This window comes from Equus caballus, chromosome 23 (genome assembly GCF_041296265.1).
Source record: "Equus caballus isolate H_3958 breed thoroughbred chromosome 23, TB-T2T, whole genome shotgun sequence".
NCBI classification, from domain to species: Eukaryota; Metazoa; Chordata; class Mammalia; order Perissodactyla; family Equidae; genus Equus; species Equus caballus.
In genome coordinates this window covers 21241839-21250675 of record NC_091706.1, presented here as the reverse complement: position 1 = coordinate 21250675, position 8837 = coordinate 21241839, and the positions used below count along the sequence as shown (strand labels likewise).

At 41.4% G+C, this 8837-nt stretch overlaps 1 long non-coding RNA gene across 11 annotated transcripts in view; it reads right to left on the bottom strand.

The window, feature by feature from the left end:
• Positions 1-357: 357 nt before the first annotated feature.
• The window catches only part of LOC102148207 (uncharacterized), a 48616-nt gene continuing 40136 nt past the window's right edge, over positions 358-8837 (bottom strand). For 10 of the 11 annotated variants that reach the window (XR_011431360.1, XR_011431364.1, XR_011431358.1 and 7 more), the window contains 2 exons: positions 3228-3359; positions 358-2991 (listed from right to left, as the gene is read on the bottom strand). This is a non-coding gene — a long non-coding RNA (uncharacterized lncRNA). The remainder of the gene's footprint in view (positions 2992-3227; positions 3360-8837) is intronic. The other variant, XR_011431368.1, reaches the window with a different exon arrangement.

Below are 8837 nucleotides of genomic sequence, written 5' to 3'. Positions count from 1 at the left end.
TTGTGCAATATCATTGGTGTCAGAGACAGTTACACTCAGGTGCAATGTCAGCAGAAACACTAGCAGCAGGTTAAGGAATAAATCAAACTGGAGGAGATGAAAGTCAAGATCAATTTAGATTCTTAGCATATCAGACATTCCTCATTCCTGCTTTGCTAGCTCACTTTCCTGAGTCCCTCACTGCTGCTGGGACTTGTATATTAAGCAGATAAGATCCCAATTGCATGTGTGCATGATATATCCTACATACAGAAGTATATACAATGTATTTGTACAGTTTAAAGTGAAAAAATAAAACAACACCCTTGTATCTGTATTAGTAAGAGTTCTCCAGAGAAACAGAACCAATAGGATATATAGAGATATACAGAAGGAAATTTATTACGAGGAATTGGCTCACATGATTATAGAGGCTGAGAAGTCCCACAATATGCTGTCTGTAAGCTGGAGGCCCAGGAAAGCCAGTGATATAGTTCCAGTCCAAGCATGTAGTCCTGAGAACCAGGAGCACCAAAGTCCAAGGGCAGGAGAAGATAGATGTCCCAGCTCAAGCAGAGAGAAGGAATTGCCCTTCCTCTGCCTTTCCATTACAGTAATCACACCTTATCCATGGGGATACATTCCAAGACCCCCAGTGGATGCCTGAAACCATGGATAGTATCAAACTTTATATGTATACTATGTTTTTTCCTATACATACATATTTGAGGTGAGACAGCAAAACTAGCATTTCTTTTTCCTTCTTCACAATTTCTTGGATAGAAGATTCATTCATAATGAAGATCTTGGCTACCTTGGCATATAGCTTTTTTCTCTCCTTATGAAGTCTAGAACTTGCATCTTTTCACTTAAAGGAAGCACTTTATGGCTTCTCTTTGGCATATCCGAATAGCCAGCATCACTAGTCTTGTGCTTTGGGGTCATTATTAGGTAAAATAAGGGTTACTTGAATGCAAGCACTGAACCAGGATGGCTACTAAGTGACTAATAGGCAGGTAGTGTATACAGTGTGGATATGCTGGGCAAAGGGATGATTCACATCTCTGGCAGGATGGAGTGGGACTGTGTGAGATTTCATCACACTACTCAGAATGGCATGCAATTTAAAACTTATGAATTGTTTATTTCTGGTTTTTTTCATTTAATATTTTCAGACCTCGGTTGGCCTCAGGTTACCAAAACCTGAGAAAGCAAAACCACAGAAAAGGGGGACTACCATACATGTGGGCACTCAAAGGATTGGATGACGTCCACTCTCATTGTGGAGGGCCATCTTCTTTACACAGTCTATCAATTAAAATGCTATCTCTTCTGAAATCATCCCCACAAATACACCCCTTAGTTCTGTCAAGTGACACATCAAATTAACCATCACACTATCCAATATCTAGGTTAAGAAACAGAATATTGCCAGTTCACCAGAAGACGTCTTGTGCTCCTTCTGACACCCTTCAACTTTAATTTTAGGTTAATCATTCTCTTGCTTTTCTGCATAGTTTTATTATTATTTTAAAATTATATCACTTTCTTTTGGTGAGGAAGATTGGCCCTGAGCTAACATCTGTTGCCAATCTTCCTCTTTTTTTTTCTCCCCAAAGTCCCCCAGTATATAACTGTATATCCTAGTTGTAGGTTCTCCTAGTTCTTCTATGTGGGATGCTGCCTCAGCATGGCTTGATGAGTGCTGCTAGGTTCATGCCCAGGATGTGAACCAGCAAACCCTGGGCTGTCGAAGCAGAGCATGGGAACTTCACCACTGGGCCACAGGGTCAGTTCCATGCATATTTTTATTATATGTGTATATATCCTTATACTATAAATGTATTGCTTAATTTTCTTGTTTTTAAACTTTCTGTAAATGGGAGTTATGTAGATTTAATTCTTTTAATCAGAATTATAGTTTTGATATGCTTTTTTAGCCGTAGTTTATTCATATTATTGGTTATACAGTGTTCCACTGTTTGAATATGTCACGATTTACTAAACCAGCTCATCACTAATGCATATGCACGTTTTTTTTCAGTTTGGGGCTATTATGAATGTGACTTCTTGCTCATTTGTGTACATATTCCCTGGTGTATAAACCGAGGAACAGAATTGCAGAATTGAAGGGTTTGTGCATATTCAGTTTTACTATCATGCCAAACTGTCTTTCCAAAGTGGTGATACCAACTTACATTTCTTTCAGCAGAGGATGAATGTTCTCAATTCTTCATATCCCATACATACATCTTCAGAGTACAAGTTTTGTACTTCTTTTATTAATTTTTTCCTAATTATTTTGTTCTTCTTGATGCTGTTGTAAATGGGATTTTCCTTCTTAATTTCATTTTCAGATTGTTTATTGCTAGTGTATAGAAACATAATTGCTTTTTGCACATTGACCTGTAGCCTCAAACCTTGCTGAACTCATTTATTAGCTCTAATAGGGTCCTTGTAGATTCCTTAGGATTTTCTATATACAAGATCATGTCATCTGGAAATATAGATTTACTTATTCCATTCCAATCTGGGTGTCTTTATTTCTTTTTCTTGTCCGGTTGCCTTGGGTAGAACCACCAGGTAGAATGTGGAATGGAAGTGGTGACAGCAGACATCCTTGCTTGTTCCTGATCATGGGGGAAACACGCAGACTTTCACCATTAAGTATGATGTGCACTGTGGGGTTCCATGGATGCTCTTTATCAAGTTGAGGATTTTGTATTCCTAGTTTGATGAGTATTTTGATCAGGAAGAGATTTTGATTTTGTCAAATGTTTTTTCTGCATCTATTGAGGTAGCAGAAATCATTGTGCCTTTGTGCAAACCTTGTTCTGGGCCCTTCAAGTGGCCCTTTTTAGTTATGAAGATGTGAAGCTAGTACAGTCATTACTTCCAGAAGAATGTGTAACAGGCTACTTTGGGGCTTGGCTAAGATCTTGGATTTGGTCTGTGGAGCTTTCTCATGCATCCATTTGACTTCTTAAAGTTAAACCAAGATGAAGGACTCTTCTGGAAGAGAAGTGATACAGACATAACCTCTTCTTAATGAGACATGTCAGATCTGTGAGGCACCTTTTATGGGAATATCTGCCCCACCCAGTCATCATGGTAGTTGATTTACTTCCCAGGAAGAGCTTCTGTGCATTAAGAGAAGGTGTTAGCCACTATGCCCCAATTAACCCTTATGGAATGGGTAGCTGTACACAGGAGCCTTTCCACAGCCACCATTACTGGGCGAGACTTACAGTGCAGGCTATCCTCAACCTGAGGGTGATCGGGCCTTGGGTTACTATAGTGTCTCATGCAGGAAGCAGTGCCTCACTGAGCATCTCTTCAGGTTTACAGGGTACCATGTGCCTCAGGTAGCATAGCAGTTCCTGCAACAGACAGACACGACCTAATACCAGACCCATGTTCAGTCTCTGATTGACCATTAGTAACAACTAAGAACCCCTGAGACAACTAGAACTAGCGGGTGGCTCTCTCTGGAAGCCAAAAAAATGTGAAAGTCAGCTCTTGGGTACCTCTGAGTTCTGCTGTCCTGGAAGAAAGCACAGGAGGGTTATTCCACTGGCTCTTGAGAGCAAAAGTGCTGGAAATCTTTTGTTTGTCTCACCAGATACACTCTTTGCCCTTCTCTCCCAAGCTCTGTGCACAGGAGATTGGCATGAATGGGCCAGCTCAACAGACTACCTAACTCTCTCCCTCCCATTTGGTTTTGGTCAGTGGGGTTTGATCTTTAGCAGGAGATCAGAGGGCAAAAGAAGGCGAGGATAGGTCATTTATTCTCCTGATCCCCTCCCTGCTGGCTCAACAAATGGTGTCTGTCTCTCTTCCTAAGGCTACATTTCATGACAGACATCTCTATCCATACAGCTCTCTCTCTCTCCCTCTTTCTGTCTCCCCACCCCCATAAAGACTCTCTCCCATCACCCTGTAACACCTACCCTCAGTTAATAGGACAAGGACACTGCCCCTTGTTGCTTTTACTAACCCAACCTGCATCTCTGTAAATACTCCCTTTGTTAAACCTTTTTCAAATGACCGACCTTGAGCGTGCTTTTTTCTGCCACCACTCTGACTAGTATAGGTAAGCGTCACTTAATGATGGGGATACATTCTAAGAAATGCATCATGTGATTTTGTCATTGTGTGATCATCATAGAGAGTGCTTACACAAACCCAGATGGTTCAGCTTCCTACACACCTAGGCTCTACGGTACTAATCTTATGGAACCAGCATATATGCAGTTGGTTCTTGACCAAAATGCCGTTACATGACACATGACTCTATAAAATACACATAAATAATTAAAACCTTCAAATGATCTTGGGGGTAAGTCTGTAGCACTTATTTTTCTGAAGTTAGTGAAGTTTAAACTGCAAAGGACTTTTGGCACAGGCTATACACACACATACACACACATACTCACCCAACCATTGACAAACTAACCTGGTATTTTCAAATCGAAGAATAAAGAGTTTTGTCCTTTTACTTCAATCTTTCATTTTTTATTTTGATTCTACTTTTTCTTATTCTACCTAAAATACAGACAGTCCTTGCCCTCTATATCAATTTCCTAACAGGTGTACAAATCCCTGTCTTAGTCAGTCCAGGCTGCTATTACAAGAATATCATAGATTGGCGGAGTGACGTAGCATCATGGCAGAGTAAACTCTTCCCTTGGACTCTCCCCTCTAAGATACAAATAAAAGGACATTCATACACCAACAGAGGACATATACACATCACAAAAGACATTTGGGAGACCCACGCAGCCATATGCCTGAAGGTGGTAGTGGGGCTGGATCCTCTGGAAAGTGGAAGCTGATCCGAAGGAGCTCGGTGGAGAGAGACTGGTTGTGGCAGCGGGAAGTGTGCAGGAGAAAAGGGCACCCTGTCTCCACCCATACTCCATCCCCAGAATCATCCGTAGCATGTTGTGTTGAGTGGGATTGTGGCAGTGGGGAAAGGGTGCAGGCACTCCAGCCCCAGGTTTACCTGGAGCAAAGTGCAGAGAGCTTGGCGGCAGTGGCAGGAAAAGTATGCAACCCCAGAGTCATCTGGAGACCAGTGCAGAGACTGTGGGAGCTGTGGAGGGGATGTTGCACAGCCAGGAGAGGCATCCTGGTCTCCACCTGGTGGTCTAGCCCCAGAATCATCCAAAGCATGTTGTGGAGTGTGTGGCAGCTGCAGAGGGAAAAGTGTGCAACAAAGAGAGGCATGCTAGACCCTGCCCAGTACTCCAGCGCCAGAATTGTCTGGAGAACAGTGCAGAGAGCTTGGCAGTGGTGGTGGAGAAAGGGAAAGTGCACAGTCCTGCAATTGCCCAGAGTTCCACACAGAGGAACAAGCAGGGGCTATGAGAAGTGCTGGGGAAGGAGAGTACCCCATCCCCTGCCTGGTGCTCCGGATCTGCCATCGATCAGTCACTCAGAGAGGAAAGCAGTCAGTGGCTGGAGCTGGGGGGCCCCTGTTTGTGCCGGGCAAGAATACACAGCGCCTGATCCCCATCCTATGGCAGTATGTGGCCACAGCAACCTGACAAGCTCACCATAAGGAAGCAAAAATCTACCCCATCAAGCACTATGAGTAGGTATCTTAAAGATCCAGACCAAAAGGAAAGTGACAAGTACACAGAAACCAACCCTGAAGGAACAGAAGTCCATAAATTAAACAACAAAGAATTCAAAACAGCTATCATAGAAAAACTCAACAAGTTACAAGAAAACACAGAAAGACAAAATAACAAATTCAGGAGCTTCTTCACAAAGGAGATTGAAACCATGAAGAAGAACCAATCAGAATTGTTAGAGATGAAAACCACAATGGATGAAATAACGAAAAATCGGGATTCCTTAAACAACAGAGCTGACAGTATGGAGGACAGAATAAGCCAGTTAGAGGACAGTACTATAGAAATGCTTCAGAGGGAGGAGAAGAGAGAACTAACACTGAAAAGAAATGAGGAAGCTCTCACAGAAATATCTGACTCAATCAGGAAAGGCAACATAAGGATTATAGGTCTTCCAGAGGGGGAAGAGAAGGAGAATGGAGTAGAAGGTTTGTTCAAAGAAATATTAGCTGAGAACATCCAAAACCTGGGTAGGAAGCTGGAAATCCATGTGAAAGAAGCCTCCAGATCTCCTAACTTTGTCAATGTAAAAAGAGCCACTCCAAGGCATACAGGAGTGAAACTGGCAGAGGTCAAGGACAAAGAAGATATAATAAGGGCAGCAAGGTAGAAGAAAATAACTTACAAAGGAACCCCTAACAGGTTATCCGTGGATTTCTCAGCAGAAAACTTACAGGCTAGGAGAGAATGGAACGATATATCTAAAATCCTGAAAGACAAAAACTTTCAGCAAAGAATACTCTGTCCAATGAAAATCTCCTTCAGATATGATGGAGAAATAAAAGCTTTCCCAGATAAAAGCTAAGGGAGTTCATTTCCACAAGACCCCCCACTATAAGAAGTCCTCAAGTAGGCGTTCATACCTGAAAACAAAAATAGGAAAGGGGCTACAAAGCCCTGAGCAAGGAGATGAATGGTAGGCAACAATCAGAAAATGGCAGCTCTCTATCAGATCAGGTTAGTAAACGATTAACTTCAACATCAAGGGTAAATAAAAGGAAAACACCAAAACAAAAATGATCTCATCTTTTTAACCACAAACTCACAACACAAGATGGAAAGAGATATGACAAAAAATAAGTTAGACAGGGAAGAGGAAAGGGATGGAATCAGTATAGTCTAAGGAAATAGGAGGCAATCATAAAATGGACTATCTCAGCTATGAGATTTTTTATGCAAACCTAAGGGTAACCACTAAACAAATAATTAGAACAGAGACACTTGTGATAAACAAGGAGAAAACAAAGAAAACCAACAGAGAAAACTACCTAATCAAATTGGTAGTCCGAAATACTTGGGATGAGAAACAAAGGAAAGGCAGAAGAACCTTGAAATGTCTGATGAGGGCAGTATTAAGCCCTCATATATCAATAATCACTCTAAATGTAAATGGACTGAATTCTCCAATCAAAAGACACAGAGTGGCAGGATGGATCAAAGAACAAGACCTAACAATATACTGCCTCCAGGAAACACATCTCAACTCTAGAGACAAACATAGGTATTAGATCTGTGAATTTAAAACCAAAGATGACTTCCTAAGTTTAAAATACTTTTAAGAAATCATGAAGCAAAAGACCAACTGCTCTGATTACATAAAATTTAAAACTTTTATTTGTTAAAAAAAAAAAAGTAGGATAAGCAATTTCTTAAAAAATAGCATATTTGGGAAATTACATTCAGAAAATAGGGCAAAAAGCATCTTTAGAAAATACATTATTTTTATCACCATAATGAGAAAACATTTTCACATTTATTATTTGCTGATGAATTTTTTCTGTCTGTGGCCTTTGTACAGGGCAGCAAAATTAGTCTTCCTAAAACCCTGTTTCCTTATGACATTTCCTTGTTACAGGAGTACAGTGCGGAAATTAATAAGCAGAAAGCTTATTAAAATGGAGTTGGGAGGCCGATAAGGGGAGCTCTCACAGATGACATCATAGTAGAGCCCAACAGGAGAAGAAAGACTTCCTCTTCTTGACAAGTAAGAAGTTCAATCAATGAGAGACTGTCACAACTCGGCCAATGAAAAGCCACTACACTTCGAGCTCTCAATTCCTCCAGTGGACTCATTGTTTACAACAGCGCTCCAGCTTCCTCTCTCCCTCTATCAAAGAGTCTCTCTTCTCTTTGTTGCTAGGGACTTGTACCTGGCTTGCCATGGCCACAGATCCTGAATTGCAATTCTTTGCTGATCCCAAATAAATCCATTTTTGCCGGGGACATAACTGGCTGTCATTTGTTCAAGGTCAATAATAGCAATTCTCTGTCACTTGCCATTCTCTAATCTTGGTCATTTCAGTTTGATCTTCATATACTTACTATATCCATATACCATCTGTGCCTAATATTTATTTACTATAAATTTATCTTTGTTCTAACCAATATTTCTGTGAAGTCAAAAGTTTTTTGTAAATGAAATTAAAATATTTAATACAAATTTGAAAATATGAATGTCTCCCACTGAAAATCACCTATGCTGACTGTGGTGGTTAATTTTAATGTGTCAACTTGGCTAGGCTATGTTGCCCCGTTGTTTGGTCAAATACCAGTCAATGTTGCAGTTCTGGTGTTTTCTGTATGGGATCAGCATTTATATCAGTAAACTGTGAGTAAAGCAGATGGCCCTCCACAATGTGTGTGGGCCTCATCCAATCAGTTGAAGGACTCGCGAGAAAAGACTGAGGTCCCCTGAAGAGGAAGAAACTCTGCCTCCAGACGGCCTTCAGATCGAAGACTGCAGCCTCGACTCCTGCCAGAATTTCTAGCCTGCTGGCCTGATGGCAGATTTTGAACTTGCCAGGTTCCACAATCACATGAGCCAATTCCTTAAAATAAATCACCACCACTCCACTGTCTATCTCTGTCTCACTTTCTACGTGTGTGTGTGTGTGTGTGTATACATATCCTCTCCTATTGGTTCTGTTTCTCTGGAGAACCCTGACATGCTTACCAGCCTTTAGGAACACTGACTTTCCAAATCACATTCAAATGTCTTGGCCTGGATCCAATGCCCACATTAACCTGGCTCCTCCCTCCTATTCCAGGTCGCCTGCATGTGACTTTCCAGTGCACACTCTGCTTCACTACATCTGGTCACCTCACACCTTGTCTGTGCTCTGCACTCTGATGAGAATGCCTTGGTTTGCCAGGCATCCCCAGTTCCTGCCTTCAGGCCTGGATCAATTACCACATGAAGAGCTATGGAAAAACTAAAGG